Source organism: Dermacentor albipictus, unplaced genomic scaffold (genome assembly GCF_038994185.2).
Source record: "Dermacentor albipictus isolate Rhodes 1998 colony unplaced genomic scaffold, USDA_Dalb.pri_finalv2 scaffold_20, whole genome shotgun sequence".
In the NCBI taxonomy this organism is placed as follows: domain Eukaryota; kingdom Metazoa; phylum Arthropoda; class Arachnida; order Ixodida; family Ixodidae; genus Dermacentor; species Dermacentor albipictus.
Genome location: NW_027225574.1, coordinates 3,162,502 through 3,183,774, shown reverse-complemented (window position 1 = coordinate 3,183,774; position 21,273 = coordinate 3,162,502). Strand labels below are relative to the sequence as shown.

General features: G+C 44.6%; 1 protein-coding gene across 4 annotated transcripts in view; it reads left to right on the top strand.

Annotated features, from left to right (window-relative positions):
* LOC135919962 (homeobox protein ceh-30-like) overlaps positions 1-21,273 on the top strand; it is a 229,996-nt gene that overhangs the window by 114,488 nt on the left and 94,235 nt on the right. The gene's annotated exons all lie outside the window — the stretch shown is intronic.

The following is a 21,273-nucleotide window of genomic DNA, read 5'->3' as shown; positions in this document are numbered from 1 at the left end:
TATCAACAAAGGGCTTGCTTTGAGGAAATGAGTTACTCGTTACGCCACTACAGCAGGTCGTTGCAAAGAATACAATGCTATTTGTGCACCACTGCATTGCAAGGACGAGAGTAAATATTTCTCAATAAGAAAAGAAAATAATGTGCCATGAGCGGTATAGCGAGCTCACAGGTTTTCTTGCACTAATATCGTTCTAATGCTCGCAGTAATAGATGGTTTTAGAATAGCGTTTGCAATGAAACGTAAACGCATTACGTACGCAAAAATATAGCGTCATCCTCCCTGCGCATGCTCCGAACGTTGTTGGCTTTCTGCGATTTATGTGCGCTATGATAACTTACGTTATTTTACGAGTATAATGTGCCTAGAATGCTTACGGACGCTAAGAAACAGCGTTGTCGAACATGGCAACAGCCATGGCTCCTGCTTCAGGGTGAATTATCGTGATGGCTGCGCTCTCGCTCGCGTTATCACCAGTAACTATTATAATGAGCTTTGACTTTCTCTAAACTCACCTGAAAGGTTAGTTATGAGCGCATAGCGCTTCCATTTTCTGAGATCGTTCGGGGATTCTGGCGCCCGTAGGCCTAACGAGACGCGTCCGCATAGCAACAGCAAGATGGTTGCTAATATATCGTCTTGGCTTGGATATGTACGTTTGGCGCGATGTGCCAGACGGCTCCCTGTTTTGTAACGTATTCTTTACGTTTGCGTTTCCGTACGGTAAACTAAAAGACTTGAAACGATGCGCACCGTAACGTCCCGCAGAGGTGCTTGCGTTTAACGTACTTAAGGCGACAGACGCTATTCTAAAATTGTCTAATAAATCAGGGGCTTTCGTACAGCCAATTTTCTCCGTCCTCATTTCGAGGCAGCGATCGACAGGCAGCATTTTGCCTCGGTGATTCGAAGACAAGAAGTCTTGGGTCGGGCACAATTTTGCTCATGAAAAAGAAAGAAAGAAAGAAAGAAAGAAAGAAAGAAAGAAAGAAAGAAAGAAAGAAAGAAAGAAAGAAAGAAAGAAAGAAAGAAAGAAAGAAAGAAAGAAAGAAAGAAAGAAAGAAAGAAAGAAAGAAAGAAAGAAAGAAAGAAAGAAAGAAAGAAAGAAAGAAAGAAAGAAAGAAAGTAAGTAAGTAAGTAAGTAAGTAAGTAAGTAAGTAAGTAAGTCTGGGGCATTTTGAGCGAGTTCACAAAGCCGCTGACGCCAAGGAAAGCAAATTCGGAATATTGCGTTGATATTGTGAATGAGAAGTGAGATGTCAAATTAATGCAGAGATTAAACAGAAGAAAATTAGTGTAACTAAAGGGCAACACGACGGAGGCGGCGGCCAGAAGCTATACGACTATCGAACGCCGGGCGTTGTGACATATAAACTTGGTGGTACGGCTGTATACGGAGCCCACGGTTACTCGACCTACATGTGCGAACCTCGACATGGTTTCGAATGCACCAGGCGTTCGTATAGCTCTCTGCACTTACAAGGCGTTTCTGTCTTCTCCTTAGTGCGGTGCGCCGTGGGGCGAAGCCTGCTTCTGTAAGTCTCACCATCCTCCAAGCGATAACCAGCGTAACGGAAGTACTTACGCACTGTTTATGTGAGCGACAATGTTTTCATGACAACATTCAGCGGCTATTTGTGGATAGAAATATAAGTTAGCATCTAACCAAAACACCCTCCACTCCTAGTTTGATAGAGCATGTATATATCATAAATGTGTTTGTGTCGAAGTAAAAACAAGAATTCAGGTAGCACATACTATATCGAGCATGTAGGTAAGGTGTATAATGTGAGTTTATTGCTCTGCGCTCAGCTACAGAAACTCCACTGTTGAAATGCTCCTTGACCTTTTTACATCCAGAATTATTTTCAAAAAAAAAAAAGACGTTCCCGAAATACCAATTAAAGCGTGCTTGGTTGAATCAATACACTGAATAAATGCCTGAAACACATTTAGAATGGCATATTTATTTGGAGAACATGTATAAAAGATGTATTTTAGCGTGCGAGAAAGTTAGCTTCACTGCACTGCTTCAGGTTGGTTTTTCGAGCTTAAACGAAGTGAACAAGAAAACTGAACATGCGTAATGTCCCCTGTGACTGTTGCGAGACACGACTGTCACCTTGGATTACAATTAGTCATGCAGGAAGAGTTCAGTGTGGTAGGCGCACCTCAAAACACAGTACACCTATAGCAAATCCAAGCTTCCGTCGCCTATATACTGACCTATATATATACTACATGACCCAACAGCACTCGGCTCGAAAAGAGAAGCTCAAGAGACTTAAAAGAACCCATCAAATAAATTAACAGAGGACATTCATTCGCGACAAAAACATGACAAGACGTGTTTAGCAAAAGCTTACATCAACTAAAGACGATACGAACACTTTGAGTCACAATGACGGCACAATTCCACCAGGACACTAACATATACAAAGTGCTGAGCAGTGTATACACGGCACGCTTTCAAGGAAATGTCCGTGTCGGCATGGCCTCACTAACCTATAACCGCATATACCCACAATAACGCACATTTACATATAAACTAATTGTCAAATTATACAAAATGACGTTGAATATGTGCCATGTACACAATGGTCATGTACAATGATCATGAGACAGAGGCACTTTATATAATTATGTAGTCATGCTATGATATATATATATATATATATATATATATATATATATATATATATATATATATATATATATATATATATATATATACACAATAATTTTCATGCATACGAGAGCACGCACACACAGAAATCAGGGACAAAAAGCGTATTCGTCGCTAACTAGACTCGACAGATACGTCTGTTGCCCGACGTTTGTGGATATACTGAAGGCTATAAGAAACTGCCAGTGAAGTAGCTTATACAAAGAGGTGTTGTACCTCGAGAAGAACCTGGTGTGTGCTTTGCAATGGCTTGTCGTGGGCGCTTATCGGCTTCTTGCGCATTTGGTTGTCTCGTACATAGCGCATTCGTTTATGCATCTGTCTACGCATTTATTTGACCATACTGTTGCCTCTTTGCATGTTTTTCTGAATAAAGCTTGTCAGTTGAAGTCTAGCGTTTCGTCCTGTCCCACCTTTTTTCCATAGTCTTGTCTGTCCCACCTTTTTTTCCATAGTCTTCCATAGTCTTTTCCATAGCCTATACAAACCTTGTGTTCTGACCAAGTATGCAGATGATAATGTTTATTATCTTACCTTCCCACGCATAAAAATTAACCTGCACATATATTGTCGGCTTACTGACGTTTCTAAAGCATACCAATATTTTAATAGAATGGTGAATGATATTTAACGGATTCTTGGATTGACTTTATTTTCTTTGATTTTGCCACTTAGTATATACCACTGGGTGTAAAATCTGTTCTTGGTCAATCCTCCAGAATGGGCACGTCTCCACTATAATTCCTAGATAAAAGTTGAGCATTTAATGACTGAGCAGAAATATCTTTAGAAACACAGATTTGTTAATCGAATGGTGACCTATTACGCAAGCATTCATATTTGCTTCTTTTTTTATTTAGCCATTCGGGATGTGCAACGGGGGTGTGCCCGCTTTTGGTGGATCCCAGTAGCAATTACGTACTAACGCACAATCTGACGCACTTCCTGTCGGGCTCGACTAAGGGTACTTGCCCCAAAAGATAAACTTAATCACTGAGAGATGAAGGCCCATACGCCATAGGAGCTGCTCTAAGTAGGTCTTTCTTTCAGAATTATATTTTCAACAAAAGAGGAGGAAATAGTCCAGGGTTTCTATATCCCCACATGACGCACAAACGTTCTATGGTGTGAACCCACACCTACTCATGTACAGATTTAGCTGCCGTATTCGACATCTTAATAGAATAATGGCAACTTCGCAATGCCGAGAGGGGCAAGGCCAGACATTCCGGGGGAACGCTGCAGCAAAGAGAGGCTCATTTTTTCTACCTAGGATTTGTCGCCTTTGGAATCTTCTTACTGTCAGCATAGTAAGGTTGGGTATAAAGAAACTTACTGGCCCACCAAGCGCTGCCTTTGCCAAGATGTCTGTTATCTCATTAAATGATACTTCACAATGTCCAGGTATCCACAAAAACCGAATTTATTTACCATGATGGGGAATAAAAACGTGTAGCGATCGGTGCAATAGTGAAATATTTGTGCTTTCTAACGACATAAGAACTGATGAGTAGTCTGCGAACAATATTATGTGTGATATATTTTTTCTAAATTTTGTATACGGCCAAGCATATGGCCATGAATTGGGCCACATAAATTGGAGTGTAATCGCGAAGACGGGTAGCATAGCTCCGTGATAGTGTTTCAGAGCAAATGCCTATCACTGATTTCTGTCTTTTTCCGAGGCGTCCGTGGACACTACATTGTATGAGGGAAAATCTTCCAGACACTCATTCAAGAGCCCGACTAGTGCCTGTTTGGCTATGAATTTAGCATTCTTGGGAAAGGTGCAATCAAATTTACAAGTATTACACCTTTTTATTTAAGTGATACATTGAACTGATCGTCAATCAACATGTGTGCTGTGTGCGTGTGTGTGTGCGTGTGCGTGCGCGCGCGCGTGCGTGTGCGCGTGTGCGCGTGTGTGTGCGTGCGCGCGTGTGCGCGTGTGTGCGAGCGTGCGTGCGTGCGTGCGTGCGCGCGCGTGTGTGTGTGTGTGTGTGTGTGTGTGTGTGTGTGTGTGCGCGCGCGTGTGCGTGTGCGTGTGTGTGTGTGTGTGTGTGTGTGTGTGTTTGTGTGTGTGTGTGTGTGTGTGTGTGTGTGTGTGTGTGTGTGTGTGTGTGTGTGTGTGTGTGTGTGTGTGTGTGTGTGTGTGTGCTAAAAGACTACGTGAACACGACCTGGGGGAGCTTGTATCTTGGCCACATAGAATAAAAAATATAGTGCCGGTTGTGCGACAAACACTGGGTAACTTGTATGGGCAACAGCTTCGTATGCTCTAAGAAAAGTCTTCACTGTTAGCAGCTGAAATCTCGACGCTAAATCTGGTATGTTTGCTTTTAGATACAGCCCAGAGTTCGCAACATACTTAGGGACGCCAAGACACTGATCTAGGGTGCGTCTCTTTATCACAAATAAAGGTTGCAGCTTATAATTTAGGGAACCAGATATCAGCAAGCAGCCAAATTCAAGAAAGGGTCTTACATAAGCGCGAGAAATCTATAGTAGAGTATCACTAGTCATACAAAACTCCCTGTTGCAATTTCTGTCAACTGGCCAAGAGCGATTTCACCTTTTCTCACAACGTTTTTTATATGAGGACGCCAATCTAGGCCAGGATAGTAAATGACTCCCAGGTACCTTATAGTGTCTACCTGCGGAGTCAGCTTATTCTGATATACAATGGATAAGGAAACCGATTCATGCGAAGGGAATACAAGAAAGGCACTTTTGTTAATAGTAAGTGGTTAATGTCAATGTTATATGGTTCTCCCAGGCCAGAGGTCTGGGAGAACCATATGAGTGGTTCTGAGTAGCTCTGAGTAGTTCTCCCAGACCAGAGGTCTGGGAGAACTTCTTAGATTGATGCTTTTCATCTGTGCAGAAGAAAACAATGTTCTTCCGTGCAAACACAAAACCGCGAGTGCGGAGCAGTGTGAGAGCCGGCTCACCAGCCGCGAGCTCGCCGCCCAAAGGGCAATGGTGCAGCACGCAAGCGAAGCAGCGCGGCTCAGTGGAGCCCTGGACTAGGGGCCCAACCCTGCTATGAAGGTCAAGCGTCTGCAGCGATGAAGATGAAGACCGAACGCTAGACCCTTAATGGACCAAATAGTTTTCTCGCTCTCTCTCTCTTCCGTGCAAGAAATCCCTGATCCAACTAATGATATACGGCGGAGGGTTTAAGGCACCAAGTTAATTCAGTAGAATGCTATACTCTATGCTGTCGTAAGCTTTTGCAACATCTAGTGTTACGAGAGACGAAACTTCTAAGTTTCTTTTAGCCAATTGTATCTTGCTTTCTAAATCAAGATGTGCTGACCAAATAGAACAACTTCTGCGAAATCCAATCTGAGCGGTTCTTAACGCCTTAATTTTAGAAATGGGCTCCGTTAGACGATTATAAACAACTTTTTAAAATAATTTTACCATATTAGAGGTTACATTGATTGGCCGAATGTTGTCACGGTCTTTTCCAGCGTTCTTTAGAAGCAAGATAATTTTAGCTATCTCCCATGCACTCGTCAGGTAGCCATGTTTTCTGAGGAGAAATATTCACAATATTTAGCTACTCCCCCTTAAAGTTGTGCCAAGAATTTGAGCATGCTAAAAGATATACCATCATAACCCGGAGCTGCCGATTTTATACAAGCCACGACAGATAGAACTTCCGACGAGTTTACCTCTTCAAAGTCATTGCATTGCGACGGCAATGAGATATCTCAAAAAACACCTGTGTAAAGAAAAAGTTAACTTCTTCAGGGTAAATAGGAGCTTCACTGATTGCCTGGTTTCAGTGCTTCCTTTGCGGTCACTACATGCGGCACCCGATGATGATGACACTGCCATTTTTTCTTGTCTTGTCTTGTATCCTCAACAGTGGCGCGTACCCACTATATGGGGGATTGGCCAAGAAGCAGGCGGTTTTTCGTATGCTTAGAAGTAAAGCGAAACTAGATTTCAATAGTGGGGCTTGGGACGATAGAACTGTAATTTAGAAGTGTAATGACACTATTGTCACGTGGTGGTGACGTTGAAGAACACAGTAGCAATACTGTGAACGACAAAACTAAATTTTATTGGGCGAACCTGTGCCCACAAAACAGGCTACACTTATAGCACAACGATAGCGGCGAACACAGTCGGCGATCGTCGAAAATCTGATCAGCGGGTCAAGCGCGTCGGCTTTTATACAACAGTCGTCGAATGTTCCAGCATGTTCCAGACTAATCGTTGGGAACCGCGTGCCTTCCACAAAGTTCTACACCATTCGCGGCAGGCGATGATATCAGATAACATAAGGTTCGGCGACAACAAACAGCGAATAGAAGCATCGATAACTTTCCAGAAACTTCGGATACATGCAGGCGCGTCCCGCGCTGTGCGATAACACTTGTTAGGCGGCGAAACGTGGTCGCCCGATAAAGATAAGTACACGCGTCACTATTGCTAAGAATTTTGATAAAATAAGTTAACCTAAAGAAATGAAATAATAGAAATTATTGATAATTTTAGAAATTCAGCAAGGTACTCTTTTTGTCTCTCTAATAAAATTGTAAACTGAAAGAAAAGCATCCCTGTGGCTGGATCCCAGTGAAGTCGCCCCAAAAGAAAAAAAAATAAATTAAGGGATTTTACGAGCCAAAACCACTTTCTGATTATGAGGCACGCCGTAGTGGGGGACTCCGGAAATTTCGACCACCTGGGGTTCTTTAACGTGCACCTAAATCTGAGTACACGGGTGTTTTCGCATTTCGCCCCCATCGAAATGTGACCGCCGTGGCCGGGATTCGATCCCGCGACCTCGTTCTCAGCAGCCTAACACCATAGCCACTGAGCCGCCACGGCGGGTCCCAGAAGAAAGAATGGTTGGCGAGGTTAGTGATAGCCCAAGTTTGGTAAATGAGTATTCTAATAGTTTTCTTTGTCTTAAAAAGCGGCGGCACGAGAGAAAGTAATGTTCGATAGTTTCAGGTGCACTGCAAGAAGAACATAGTGGAGACACAGCGAGACCAGACCTGTGTAAGTAAAAATTAAGAGGAGGTATATGACATCTCAATTTTGTAAACGAAACTTCCAATTGCCTTGAGGGACAGCAATTATTACTCCACGGGAAGCCAAGATGGTGGAATTCAGAAGACAGTGTTAGCATGGATATTGCTGAGTTTTGAGATATAGCGAAATTTCTGTGCCTGGCTGCGGTGACATAAGCTGATGTAGGCAAAACAGATAGAATAGGGCCATTGAGGGATGGTCGTTCGAGGGAATCAGCCATTTCATTCAAGTGCAACCCATGATGTCCCAGTACCCAAAGCAAACATACTTTTCGTAAGTACGGAGGTACCATCGAACGAAATGTTCTTTGAATTGCTGAATTTAAAGATGCAGTTAGTGCTGTGCATACAGATAGCGAGTCGGTCACAATAACAGCTAATGGGTCATTTTGGGGTAGTTTTTGTAATGCTAATATAATCGCTAATAATTCTGCCTGAAATATAGGAGTGAAGTCGCGAAGGCGAAAAGAGTAAAACCATTGAAGAGATTCAGAGAAGATCCCCAATCCTGCCTTCTCATTGCACACAGAAGCTTCCGCGGCTATTACATTGTCAGTGGTTAGCTGGTGTAGGTGGCCATGTAAGATATTAAATAAATCTCGCCTTGGTAATAGTTTAGCATGATTTGGAAATATGTCCTCGAATTCAATTTTGAGGTCTGGTAAGGCATCCTTTGAATTGCAAACTTGGCGTATGGACACATCCAATTTTTGTAACTGTGCTTGCACAAATATTACCTGTGGACTGTAGAATCTTGACCACGATACTTGGAAGAACTCAGACGGTTCAGTGATAAATGCATATTGCGTACGTATTTTTAAAAAGTCATAAATCTTTAAAGATGTCTGAACCATAGGCATGCGGAATCCGCAATCTAGGGTGGGTATATGAGCTTCCTGATATAGAACAGCGTTGGCAACAAATCTCTAGATAGCCCGAGGCATGACCGTAGAGCGTCTCTTTCTAAAAGTATGAGAGGTGTAATTTTGTAGGCGGGGCCACCAGAAAATATTACGCAGCCGAATTCTAATACGGGCCGACCATACATTTTATAAATCATCCATAAGGTATCCCTGTGTAGTGCAGAACGTCGGTAGCTGAGCAGGTGGAGCATAGCTACGTCTCGTTCTGCCTTGGCTTTATTACGTTCAATGTGGCTGCGCCAGGTGAGTTTGCCATCGTAAATAACACCAAGGTACTTGACTTCGTCAACTTGAGGAATGATTTCCTGTCGGAATTGTAAAGATTTATGCACCTGTGCAGTTAATGATTATACTAATACCGTACCTTTGCTAATATTTAACGGCACACATAACCCCCTAGCCATGTCTCCAGCATTCCTAAGTAATTCTGCAACGACTGTTGTAGTGAATGTATATTATTTGCGGACGGAAAATATGCGATATCATCCGCAAAAACATAAACACGTACTTCCGGAGACAAAGGAATTGTGCTTAGCAAAAAGTAAATAATATAGGGGAAAGAACGGAACCCTGTGGTACACCTCTTGTCTGCTTGTCTTTGGACGTCGAAATACCGTGTTGGTAACAATAAAACTCTCTATCTCTTATAAATTCATAGCTCCTAGCGGTTATATATTTAGGAAAATTCGTAGACTGAAGTTTATCGAATAGAATACAATATTTTACAAAATTGTATGCTTTTGATACATCTAGCGTCACCAAAGCTGCGCACTCTCGTTTGCGGCGAGCAAGTTTATTGCGGCTCTCTAAATCTACATGGGCGCACCATATGGAGTGCCCAGGACGAAATCCAATCTGGCAAGGAATGAGAAGGGTATCATCCTGCATAAAATTTGTTATACGGCCGTGAAGAACCCTTTCTATTAATTTGACGACATTGGAAGTATGAGAAATAGGTCTTATGTTGTCAAAGTCTAGTCCAGCTAATTTTTTCTTTAATAGTGGAATAATTTTAGCTACCCTTCACTCTCTTGGAACCCATGAATTCTTCAGAGAGAAATTTATTATGTTTAGCATGTCCTGAGGCGCATAATCAAATAAAACTTTTAGCATTCCTGTTGCAATTCCATCTGGATTGGGGGCTGAGGCCGGTAACGAACTAATAATGCCTTCAAGCTCTGTCGCTCATACTGTTACAAAGTCGTCTCCCAAGGGAGGCTTCTTTAGTCCTATGGCGAATTTATGTTTGAAACGTCGCGCAATTCCTTGATCAATTTTCTCAAGTGAGTCTGATAATTAGTTTGTTGATAGAATGACAAATTCGACATTCACGGGCGCCGGTATAACTTTACGAGATCGAAGAAATTTAAACAGAGCTTTTTTATTGCTAGACTTCGAAAGGTAAGTGTAGTGCTTGGAATCATAATCCTCCTTAGCTTTTGAGACTGTTCTGTTAAATGTAGTAGCTATATATGTATACTCAGCCCAATTACAGAATATTAGTTGTATAAAAGCTTTTCCACGCAGACTTTCTACGTCTAAAATCTCGCTCGCAGTCAGAATTCCACCAGGGACAATATGATCCACCCTCAGTAGATTGCACAGCAAATTCAGCTTTTTTTTATGACTGCTTTAGAATTGAACAGATATATATATATATATATATGCTCATTGCTTTAATATCCCTCTACATACCCTCCTGAGCGTGTAAAGCTGACTTTGACGCCTTTTTAAAATTTTCGTAATTAACAAAACTGTGCATTTACTATCCAATCTAATCAACGAGGTGAGCAGTTCAATATTATAGGAAGGTGATCCCTGTTAGGTAAGAAATCTGCAGCCTTCCAGGAGGTGACAGACATGCTCGAGGTAGCAAACGTAAGACCTAGGGCAGATCGCGACTGACCCCTAACGAAAGTATCTGCTCTCGAATTTAAGCAAGAAAAATGATTCGTTAAGACCCAATCCCACAAGCGTTTGCCACAAGTGTCCGTCGGAAACCTCACGATACATGATGATAATTAAAATCTCCCACTAGTATGATGTTCTTATAAATGCGAGCAATAAAGGTATCTAGATAACGGGTATCTTGCACTTCGGTGGGGAAGTACGTGTTAATTATAGAAAAAGGTGTGCAACCAGGTAGTATCATATCCAGTGCGAAGATTTCACAGTCTGGGGACATTCTCTGGGATGCTATAGTAGCTCTATCTCAGATTCTTGAAGAGACAAACAAATCTACACCACACCCTCGGAATACGCGATCCAATCGAAAGCGTCGGAAATTTTTGAGATGAAAAGACTGACCAGCAGCAAGCCAAGTTTCCTGTAAAATAATAATATCTGGAGAATATTCAGAAATAAGATATAATAAATCTGTTGCACCAGAAAGTATGGAACGACAGTTCCAGTGAATTACTGGTAAAGTTCCTATGGTGAATAAATCCGAGCAGCAGAGACTGCGTGGTCTAAAACGTTCTTCTTAGTCCTTCTTAGTCGTAATCTCTCTAACGTACTTTTTTGCCTTGGAGCTGGTGGGCGAGCTAGATGTTTTCTCTGTCAGTGACCTTGTTCGTTTAAGAGATCGGGGGTCCATATCTACATCTTGATTTTCTATCCCATCTGTGTCGGAGAGGCAGATTTCGTCGACTTTCTCAGAAGTTGGTGGCTTTGATGAATCGTTATTTGTGAATGGCTGCGCGGTCGATATTTCAGTGGGTGGACTCCACGGTAGACAGGACACCGGATCTCCAATATTCGCTTTATTAGTTTGTTGAAGCCACGGAGTTAGTTGTGCGGACAGCACCTGAAGGAGGTTTGTCACAATGCCCTCCACTGCTTTCTCCAACGCCTTTTCTACGGAAGCTGCTACAGCCTGAGAGATTGGGTTTTCCATACACAGTGTTTGACGGGCCGTTATACCAGCATACCCTTGAGTACTGCTCTGAATTTCCCCAATGGCCTCACGACGAGAGCATCGACGTCTATCAATTATTTCGAGGATTTGCACTTCTTTTGACCTTGCAGGGCAATTAGGCTCATCTGCGGGGTGGGGACCACTGCAAAAGCAGCAGGACTCATTTCGGAAAGAACAGTCATTTGAATGATGGCCTTCTCCACAAATTCGGCATCGTGTGTTGGATTGGACATTCAGCCTTTTATGGAGTGCCCAAACCGCCAGCACTTTAGACGCTGAAGGGCACGAGGTGATAGAGGCTCAACTCGGTATATAAGCTGCCATGCCTTGATTTCCGATGGACGGTTCATTCCAGCAAAAGTAGCAATGACTGTATCTGTGGGTATGCGCTTATTAGCAACAACACGGCTGCAACGATACATAGAAATCACGCCAGCCGCTGAAAACATTTCCAAAATTTCTGCCGGACATAAACTTATGTCGACACCTCAGACTAGGCCTTTGGTACATGCAAGGTGATGAGGAATGAAACTGCTCACCGTATGTGTGGCAAAAACACCGCACTTCAGTAAATCTTGAACACAAGCCTGGTCTGACGAGCAGCAAAGAATGCCCCCTCGGCCGAACTGCCGAACCTCAGTGATTTGTTGAAAATTGGCCAAGGCCATCCGGAGTTCGATTTGAATTGCCTTGGAATTCTTCATGCGAATCACTCCGCCATCACTCGGAACCAAAGCCACAGGTACGCTGCTCGTCCCACTGCGTACGAAAAGCTCCACCGGCAAATCAGAGTTAGGAACAGCAGCCTACCAGTAGGAAGCCTCCTGGCCTGGCGATGAGAGTGACATTGCAATGAAATAGGAAATTACTCTGGCAAGTTAACAGATATTGAAACAAAAGGCCAAAAACAATTATGTAAAAGACACAGATTAAAAGAAAACCTCCAGTGCTACTTGACCAGAACCAGTGGTCGGGAGCTCAGGCACTGCACAAGTCCTGCTGTTAATCTGAATGTTTAACCAAGTTCTTGTTCTCTGCTTTAAAAATGCTTCTGTTGAGATTTCAGTTCTTTATTTTTTTAGCGCGATTTGCGACTGAAAAACAGAACTTGACGCGTGAAGTTGCGCAGAATGTTATTGGTTGCGCGAATTGGCCTTGTTATTATTGTGTACGAGCTAGCTTCGTCTACGGTAGCGGTTGTGCAAAACGTGTGGGCGAGCTCAGCTCATCTGCGGAAGGGAGGTCGACAGACAAGCCAGCCGATAGCAGGTCCAACCTCTTTCCACTTTGTACGCCAATTAACCCTGTGCTGCATCTTCAAACGAAGACACGTTCCGTGTAATTGCGAACACGGAAGGGACAAAGAAACAGAATTTATTAAATTGCATCTTTCAATACGTGAGGGTCCGCTATACTACACGGATTTGTGCTGTCTTTGTAAAGAGCATACGGGTTTCTCCGGACGTTCACCACATATGTCGTTGAAGTGTGTGATGCGGTTCCCGTGATGCTTATGGCACTTCAGACATGCGGGTGATGACGTGAGTTCACTCCACGGGGCGTGGAAACTTACGGCATACCACAGGGCTCCCTTATATAGCCTGTAGTCAGCCTGTCGGTTGCAGGCAACGTATAGCCCGTACACTTTTGACAAAGCGTGACCGCATAGTGTTCCAATGGATCCCGGGACACTGTGGGCTCAACGGTAATGAGATGGTCGATGCTGCAGCAAGACGCGCCCTCAGCAATGGCCTGCGAACTGTAGTGCCATTCTCCAGACCGGACATCACATGCCTCCTGTCGGAATTAATGAGGAGTGCGACGAGAAGATACTGGGCCCAGCCAGACGCTCGTGACATCCGCCTTAAAAGCCTGGATCCCGATATGAAATTTCCTATTCTGCGTGGATTTCCACGCCCTCATACATGCCTGATACACAGACTGCGATTAGGCGCCGCCTTCACGCGCAAATATTTGCACATTATTGGACGGACAGACTCCCCGGACTGTTCAGTGTGCGGCGCTGTAGAGACGATAGAACATGTGCTCGTGGTGTGCCCTGAGTATGCGCGAGAAAGACTGACATTGGCAGATACATTGCAACATTTACACAATGGACCACTGTCGGAGGACCTCTTGCTAGGCGCGTGGCCACAGAGTTGGCAGACGGCAGAGACAATGCGTGCACTTTCACTTTTCCTAGGTGACACGGGCCTGGACTCACGCCTGTGATACCAGTTGTGTAATGTGTCATTCACCTCGTTCCTCCCATTATCATCCCCCATTGTGACCCTTTTTCTTCCCCTCTTCCCCTTCCCTTACGTAGAGTAGCAGGCCAGATGCTCCATTATCCGGCCGACCTCTCTACATTTCCAATCATTAAAATACTTCTTCGTGTACGTGTGTAAGTATTACGCGCCGACATGTAGTATGGTAATGACGTCTGGGAATAAGAACACGTACGGAAAGCTAGAACGCACGACTCCGGCATGTTGAGCAATCGCTTTAGGAATAATATGTCACCGTAATTGAGGCACTTTCACAATGCATGTTGACATCCGAGGAACTGAGCAATACTTCCGAACAAATCTTCATAATCCCAGTCGGCAGCGCGCCTGCAGATGCGTACCTCCACTTAGGTGCCCAAAGCCTCGCTCACTTATTATGCGCGCATGTTTGGTCCCCAAGTCGCTGACAACAGTAACGGAAATATATAACTTTGAACGACGGAACGAATTATAATGCTGGATTCAGAACCATCTACTCGCCCACTTGCTGCTTATGCGCCCGAGTCAACAAGTCAGTATTCAAATGGTTTGAGCGTCGTTGCTCGTAAGGTTCGTATACAGAAAACAATGCAGAGTGCCTCTGTAAGGCACTTCAGATACACGATCTCCATTTGCATGCATGAAAGCGCATGTTGTTACTGCGACGTCTTGAAGGGAGTTCACGCGCTTGCATAGCCATCAATATCGGCCATGGTAAGCAGTAACGGCAAGCAGTAAACAAACAACCGAAGAGGCCCATATATAGTAATGCCCTTCTTCGGTTCGACGGCCATAGTTGTACGAATTGCATTACCCACGTGAACGACGCCCACAGATAGACACACGCAGATTGATGCAAACACGCACGTAGAGCACGCACGCGCGCACACACACAAACACACGCATGCACGAGCACGTATACGTGCGCGCTAGGCAGAATTAGTCGGGAACCAGTATCGTGATCGATACGAATCGACAGACCCTGGGAGTTTTCGAGCGCGCTGACTTCGTTGTAATCATTATTTCCACTAATTTACTATGGGTATATTCGGCACGTTTCGTGCAAAGGCAAAAACAGTTTTTCAGGGACGCAGTGCAAGGCCGATTAGTTGGTGGTTTTGTTGGCGAACAGGCAATTAGTTGGCGGAGAAATGACTCCCCAGGTAGAATCAGTGGCACGGAGTTGTCCCTGCACATCGTCTAATTCCAAAATATCTGGCATCAAGAAAGAGACGACCGATGGAAAAATGATGAGAAAGCTGTAGCATCAAAATGAACTAGGCATTATAAAGCACACACAGAGCTTCTTCACGGTAGATTCCCTTCAATGAATCGAATGCGACCGTTGTCTGAGAATCGGTATTTCCAATCGCTCAAAAGCAGTTTGAAACGGCGCCTTTACGAGACTCACGGCCGTTGCCATTTCTGCAGTGAAGTTTAAGTACCGTATCGTGTGCACATTGCCCAAAATGGGCTTTCAGGGTGCGTGCACGGACGGATGGACAAAAACAGAGAGCTAAAAACAGAAAAACAGCAAAAGAATTATTGCGTTCAAACGACGCGAGTAGATCACATCACTGCTATAGCAGCGGCGGTGGGAGCTAAAGGAGCCGACGAAGCACACGAAGCGCGCGTAAAGGATTGCCGAAAGACCGTGCGAAGCCCGACGCTCGTTGTGTCCACTGTTGACCCCGAGCGGTCATTTCGCCACAAACATTCGCCTTGATCGCCAGCGAGGAATGTCAAAGGATGCCGGCAGGGCCCGCACGGGAGGCCGCGTAAGAATGAATCCCTTCGCAATTCATTGAGCGCCGCACGGTAGCACCCTGCCGTGCGAAGTGCGTACGCTGGCACGCTGAAGTGGAGGGAGAGAGAGAAGCAGAAACGCGAGGGGAGCACGCGAGAAATACCTGGGTCGAGGCGCGACGCGCCGGCACGCAAAAGGCATCAGAAATGGTTCAAGGCGCCCAGAAAATGGAAAAGAAACACGTGAAGGAAGTACGCATTCCTTGGTCACAACTTGTGCCCGCCGCTCGGCAAATATAAATGTCGCCAAGGCCCCGCCGAGAGCACTTTAATGTATCAAGAGACGAGCGCGGGGCAAGAACGGCCTAAGCACCTTTCGACGGAACGCTTGGCGGTGACCCTCTCGTATACGCGGAAGCAGCATAAAACGAAGATAGTCGTTTTAGGAATGATCGCGTGCTCTTGGGTCTGTGGGAGAGGGAGAGAGAGAGAGGGAGGATACAGTGTCTGACGATGAGGTGCGAAATGCAAGAGGAGGAAAGCCGAAGGGTGCTGTAACGCAAGCAAGCAGAAAGTCCGGACTCGGTTGACAACAGTTCGGGAGCTATCAACGAAAGATGTAGGCGGGAGCCGACAATGCGTCGCATGCGGCGCAAGCGTTCGTCGCCGCTTCTTTCTCGGCCCGCGGCGGCCGGTAGGCGTCCCCTCATCTTCTCTAAATAAGGGCACGCCGGAATATCGAAGCCGACGGGAGCACCAACGACGGAACGGCGCAATTCGCATGCGAGGACCCTTTAATAATAAAAAGGCTCTCGAATGCAGACAGTCGCCATGGGTAAAAAGAGAGAGAGAAATAAAAGGGCAATAGAGAGAGGCGAGAGGCAGCGCAAGGCCCATGGCGAAGGCGGCAGTGAACAGCAATAAGAAAATCGCGCACGCACTCGAGAAGAGGCGACGACGCAGAAGGGCCGCAGAGGGACACGGACCAGACTAACTCTCGGAGGACGAAAGAAAGAAAACAAAACCGAAGCGCACGGTGGAGCTAAGTTAAAACGAGAAGCATCGGGCTTGGCCAAACGGCGCTCGCGGCCTCTCATCACGCGGACCTGCCCATCGCAGCAGCACGGGTGCCGCAAGTGGAGCCCAAGTCGGGAGAGAGCGGCGATTCTTGACGGCGCGCGGACGGACGGACGGGGGCGGATCGCGGCAAAAAGCGTCAAGTGGCGCTCCCTGTAATCAAAAAGGGGTCCGCCGCGAATCTCTTCTCCTGCTGGCGCACCTCCGCCAGGGCTACCGTGGAAAGCAGCAGCACCAGGAGGGAGGGGGGTGACTTGGCGCCGACCGCGGCACCGCGAAGTGGCCGACGGCGCCGCCGTCGCCGAAGACGTCATGGCGTACGGAGCGCGCGCAGCGAAAGTTGCCTTTGGAACAACTTGCGCAGAGCTCTGTAAGGGAATGCCAGGCCTTCCGGCCTCGCACTTCCGCCTTCCTAGGAAGAACGAACGTCGTCGACTGGGAGAACACTTGAAGAAGAAAATAATAAAAGTGCTGGGGCTGATGGTTGCCGCGAGACCAGCTGCAAGAGAATTGTTATCACGGCTGTTGCAGCAACTGCCGGTACCTCATGACTCTCGTCAGTAAGCAGTTCTCGTTAGTTCGCCTGTTCTTTCTAGCATGGTGTGAGTTACTTGAGGTCTGAGGGATACTGACTATTTCTTCATGCAGAATCTGTTGCCCCCCCCCCCCCGCCCCACTTTCAGAAATGTCTTCGTCTTTGCCATGCCCACAATGCGGTCAAGCGTGTCAGTGAGACAAATGCACTGAGTAGATTATGCAGCAGCAAGCAGAAGCGCTCTGTTGGTACTTGAAGACGTCGGAACGCGCATTCTAGTTGATTGTTCTCTATAAGACTGCCCTCCAGAAAGAGAGAGAGAGAGAGAAAGAGAAACTGTCTACGAACAGATTGAAAACGTGAACAGACTGAAACTACTCGGACGCGCACCACACAACGTCTGATGACGCAGCGATGACGCATGCTGAATCATACAGATCATCGCGACGACTACAATTCAGCCATGTGGCGATGACTGAGATATTCCTCAACGCACAAATTCGAGGGTGCGGTGTCCCTGGTGAGGACGAACTTTGCCTACATCAGCGCTGTAAGCCGGGCTAGTTGACGATGATCCATCATAGCATATAATAACGCCAGCGTAAAGAAAAACAAGGACAAGGAAAGAAACTGGGCGAGCGCTAATTGTCCACTGAGCCCTGTTACGCAAGATGTTTGTAAAATTACTTTGCACAGGAAGAAAAAAAGGCAACGAACAAAACATAATCGATAACAATTCATGGATTTTATTTGCCACTTGCCGCACCGGTAGAGCCGGATACAGAAACTCGAATCATTTCGCGAGATATTAGTCTATCTGCAGACACATCGACATCTCGCGTATTGGTTCACATTCGGTAATTTTACCTGTATCGCATGCGGCACTAGCAAAATTACCCATTGTGAAAATATACAGAGTGTTTTTTTTCTTCTTTTTCCTTTTTTTTTGCCACATCAGCTTTTTTAAAAATTGCCTGTAGCAAATAGTATAATTCTAACCCTTGATCTAAATGACTTGGTGAGGCGACCATTAACCCTATGAGAAAAAAATTTAAACTGAATAATTAACGTAGTTAAACAAATTATATTTATAACTAATTACATTGCGGTACATATTTCAATCTACGAATTGTAGCTAGTGAGTTTGCAAGGCGTATCGACTTGAAACGAATTCTGAGGATGGCAGCAGTTTCGAAACATGCGTCGTCAAAGTTACGGTAAGCTACTTATTTCTTTAAGCAAGCGCCTTTCTCTTTTTTTTTTTATACATTGAAGCACAAGAATAACTGGAACGCCAATGCACTTCATCGGAAGCTTTGAAAGTTAATATCTCGAAACTGGTGCAGTCCTGATAATTCGCTCCAAGTGGATCCGCCATGCGAACTCACAAGCTACAATTCGTAGATTGAAGGACGCACCTTAAAGTAATTAATTACAAAGTTAATTGGTGTAACTATGTTAATTATTCAATTACGCATATTGATTTATCGCAGAAGTAATGGCCGCCTCAACGAGTAATCTAAGTGTTAAAATCGCGCTAACTGCCACAGGCAATTTTTTTTTAAATGTAGTGCAGCTGGAATAAAGCAGAAACACCCTGTATAAATCCATGAACGTAAATGAAAACTATTATATATATATATATATATATATATATATATATATATATATATATATATATATATATATATATATATATATATATATATATATATAAACGAATGCTTTTTTAATTTTATGTATTATCTTTTAAATATTATTATTTTTACCATCTTATGACTTCTATAACTTTTCTTCCTTTTTTACTTAAAAGATTTATGACTTGCCGCACTAGCTTAGTGGTTATGAACGCTGCGCTGCTGAGCTCGAGGTCATGGGTTTGAACCCTGCCACGTAGGCCACATTTTGATGGGGACGTAAAAGCAAGAAACGCTCGTGCACTTAAATTAAGGAGCACGTTGACGAACCCCAGGTGGTCAAAATTAATCCGGGCGTCCACCACTAAGAACTGAGGTATAATAATAATAATATTTTGGCGTTTTACGTGCCAAAACCACTTTCTGATTATGAGGCACGCCGTAGTGGAGGACTCCGGAAATTTAGACCACCTGGGGTTCTTTAACGTGCACCTAAATCTAAGCACACGGGTGTTTTCGCATTTCGCCCCCATCGAAATGCGGCCGCCGTGGCCGGGATTCGATCCCGCGACCTCGTGCTCAGCAGCCCAACACCATAGCCACTGAGCAACCACGGCGGGTTAAGAACTGAGGTGAAACAACGCGAAAAAGACGAGGACACAAGGAAACAAATGCCACAGACAAGCGCTGACTGCCAACTGGAAGTTTATTTGAAAATCACCAGACATTTATAGCTTCATCAGCATAGGCATGCGCACATCATTCACAAAACATCTGCAAATCATCATTTTAATCTTTCTTCCAAAAATGCTATTTCTTTTCCCGACAAGGCAAGAGAGGGAGTGCTCACACATTTATCGCCTTCCTTTCTTATATGAAAGGCCTCTACTATTTCCCTTTCCTTCTTGCTTATTCCTTTCCCTATGAATTTAGTCTTTTCAAATATGGGGGTGCATTGACACTTGTTACAGTGTCCAGCTAAATGTACCCCATAGCCATTCTTTAGGTTAGTGCTGTGCTGACGAGCTCTTTCATTGAAGCACTGTCCCGTTTGACCTATATAAGATTTCCCACAGCTTAGCGGTATTTGATAGATTTTTCATTTTTATTTTCTCTATTTTTCTTTGGACGAGTACGTATGCTGGGGATATCATCCCAGATCTAAGAAAACCTTGTTGCGTTACGACAGCGCACACTCTAAATTGATTAAGAGAGGCATAGCGACAACGTGCATTAAGGCAGCACTTAGTAAGTCATGTGAGCATGAGTGCGATGATAGTTTTTTAAATCAGATATCGCGACTACAGAACGCAGGGTTTCCCAGTTCTGTGATCACTTCAGTATGCGAAGCCATTTTACAGAAAGAGAAAAGAAGTTCCGATGCTTCCCAAGAAAAAAACAAAGACAAAAGACTAGCGCACGTGGTGCCATACCTACACAAGCTATCTCACAATCTGAAGAAAGTTTCCAATAGACATAATATTAATTTGGTTTTCAGTGCCCCGTGCAAGTTGTCCTCGATATGCAATCGCATCAACAAGCGCGAAAGGCACTTGTGCACCACTAATCATAAAACACGTTTCACTGAGTGCAGGCGCAATGTCATCTATCAAATACCGCTAAGCTGTGGGAAATCTTATATAGGTCAAACGGGACAGTGCTTCAATGAAAGAGCTCGTCAGCACAGCACTAACCTAAAGAATGGCTATGGAAGTCATTTAGCTGGACACTGTGACAAGTGTCAATGCACCCCCATATTTGAAAAGACTAAATTCATAGGGAAAGGATTAAGCAAGAAGGAAAGGGAAATAGTAGAGGCCTTTCATATAAGAAAGGAAGGCGATAAATGTGTGAGCACTCCCTCTCTTGCCTTGTCGGGAAAAGAAATAGCATTTTTGGAAGAAAGATTAAAATGATGATTTGCAGATGTTTTGTGAATGATGTGCGCATGCCTATGCTGATGAAGCTATAAATGTCTGGTGATTTTCAAATAAACTTCCAGTTGGCAGTCAGCGCTTGTCTGTGGCATTTGTTTCCTTGTGTCCTCGTCTTTTCGCGCTGTTTCACCTCAGTTCTAAGTATGAACCAACTAGCCCTCATCAAGATCTTACTAGTCCACCACTACAGCGTGCCTCATAATCATTGTTGTACTTGCACCCAAAACTCCGCAATTCCTTTTTTTTTCCTTTCTTTTCCTTGTTTATGTTGCGTTGCCCCAATTATAACGAACTTTTTTTTTAGCCTGTGGGCATCGGTCTGAGCGCAGCATCTTTATATTATGTCACCCGCGCGGCGACCAAATCGAAATCATAGCGTTGAGCCCATAAAGACGCAGACCCCATGGCGCGCACAGATGCAGCCTTGCATGCATGCCATTGAAAGAGATCAATGCAGGGATATTCTTCTTCTCAATGGTACCAATAATCCGGAGCAG